The sequence below is a fragment of the Callorhinus ursinus genome, unplaced genomic scaffold (genome assembly GCF_003265705.2).
Source record: "Callorhinus ursinus isolate GAN/ISIS: 27379988/994484 unplaced genomic scaffold, GSC_fseal_2.0 scaffold49, whole genome shotgun sequence".
Classification (NCBI taxonomy): Eukaryota; Metazoa; Chordata; class Mammalia; order Carnivora; family Otariidae; genus Callorhinus; species Callorhinus ursinus.
The window spans coordinates 2,434,671-2,437,164 of NW_027397111.1; positions in this window are offsets into that span (position 1 = coordinate 2,434,671).

A 2,494-nucleotide genomic window follows, 5' to 3' on the forward strand; every position below is an offset into this window, starting at 1 on the left:
AGAAGAAGAAGAAGAAGAAGAAGAAGAAGAAGAAGAAGAAGAAGAAGAAGGGGGAGGGGGAGAGGGAGAAGCGGGAGGGGAAAGGGAGGGGGAGGAGAGGGGGCAGGAGAGGGGGGGGGGGGAGGGGGGGGGAGGGGGGAGGGAGAGGAAGGGACAGGAAAGATGTGCCACACCCTGCCCAATTAAGGCAGACTCTTTGGGGATGGGACCCAGTCATTACTGTTTTCTCCAATCTTTCCAAGTGAGTCTAAAGTGCACCCAGGACTGAAAATACCTGAATGTGTTCGTACCAATACAATTTAAATGAGGCGACACAATGTCCCAAAGGCCCTAGCTCCAATTCCATCACTAACCTGTTTCTAGGTCACACGAGCATAGGCCCAGCAGTTGTAGTTATGAAAAGCGATAGAGATACAACGTAAAATCTACTTACAAAGACTTTTTAGACACAAAGGAATTACTTTAAGAAAGAGCATCGCCTTAATGGCATTTAAGAGTTGCTTCATATTTGATGATAAAAAAAAAAAATGAGTCTTTCAGAATTGAAAGCACCTTTAGATACTACTTTGAAGCCATTTCAAACCCTAATTTTTTTAAGATGCATTTATTTATTTATTTGGGAGAGGGAAAGAGAGAGGGAGAAAGTCCCAAGCAGACTCTGTGCTGAGCACAGGGCCCGACATGGGGCTTGATCGCACAACTCCTAGATCAGGACCCGAGCCAAAACCAAGAGTCAGACACCCAACCAACTGTGCCACCCAAGCACCCCTTGAACCCTAATTTTTAAATGGTAGAAGCTGAAATTCCAAGAGACTGGAATTTTTACCACTAATTAATGGCTGACGAACTCCTCCGGTCTCTCATGCTAGTGGCAAAACTTGGAGGGACCAGCACTCACTGACCACCAGCCTCATCGCTTAAACTAGCATTTCCTTACCTACCTGTCTACTTTCCTTCCTACCCCACGATGCATCCCTTGGTACAGGCTCTACCTTTGGGTTACATGGTCTGGCCTTGGCAGGATTCTCCGTGAGCAGGTGTGTTTTGCCTTATGAACACTTGTGTTCATTGGCAACTGCTCCTTATATGCTCCCAGTCAAGTCGCTCCTGGCCTACCAACTGCCCACTTGCTAGGAGCATCGGTCTCCTGCCCACAGCCTTGCAACCCACAGCCTCCAGCTCCCTCCTCGGGGAGAAAGAGACAGATCTTCCTTGGCATTGTACTGTGTGTACCAAACCTTTCTAAAGGGGTTAGATCATCCTTCTTTAAGCATTTTATGATTTACAGTTAAAACAGGATATCCTAATCTTTCTGATAAGTATTTTTACCCCCAAACTCAAAATCTCACACAGATAAGGCATGTGTCCCTGGAGTTGTTCTGTTGGTTCTACATGCAAATGAGGCAAAAAAGTGAGACTTGTAAGCTGAGATCATATATGGGGTCTGGACAAGAAGATCTTGTCAGGTGTGAAGCCTGCAATTCTGCCTTGAGTTTTCTTTAAAAAAAAAATTTATTATTTGAGAGAGAGCGCACAAGCAGGGGGAGCTGCAGAGGGAGACGGAGAAGCAGGCTCCCCACTGAGCAGGGAGCCCAATGTGGACTTGATCTTAGGACTCTGGGATCATGACCTGAGCTGAAGGCAGACACTTAACTGACTGAGCCACCCAGGCACCCCTGCCTTGAAGATTTCTGTCCCCTTTTCTCCTTACTGCCTCATTCACTGACCTCGTATTGGCCTCCTGAACTGTCACCCTCATTTTCTTCTTGCTCAGCTCACAACCTTGAGTCTTCCCACCTCCAATTCATCCTGCATACAGCTACCAGAATACTGTTCCTAAAGCAGAACTGTGCTAAGCACTGTTACTGGCAAAGGCATCCTTCAAGTGAAAAAAAAAAAAAAAAAGTCAGTAGCTCCTTGTACAATCCTAGCACTCTACACAGCCTTGTGTGACAGAGTGGGGGCATGCATCAGACCTCCAAGGCGGGGAGGCTAGAGAAGCAGCCTCAACGGACCTCTAGAAAATGGCCAGCCTAGAGCCCAGCCTTGGACACACATGACTGCTAGTGAATGTGTTCATGGTCTTGGAGTCAGTGTGGGTTTATGAAGGAAGGGGCTTCCCTTGCTGCTCTAGGATTCAACAGAGGCCTAGAGTGAGTCTCTGCTCCCTCCCTCAGGCTCTCACCTGTTACGTGTGGATGTCAGTGGCACCCTTGTGTGAGATACGATCTGAACATGGTACACATGGTGGCCCTGTCAGTGGCTTCTCGTTGCCTCCTAAATAGAGTCCAAGTGCCTGGTAAGGCCCTTCTCAATTGGCCCTGCTTACTTGGTCCTCCCTTTACATCTCTTCTGGTCCCATCAATCTGAATTCCCAATCTCCCTACCTCTCCAGAATTTTTCTCCATCACACGCTGCTCCAGTTTTTCCCTCTGCATGACACCCCCATGGCCCAGGCTTCTCATATTCTATGAGAAGCTTCAATGCCACTGCT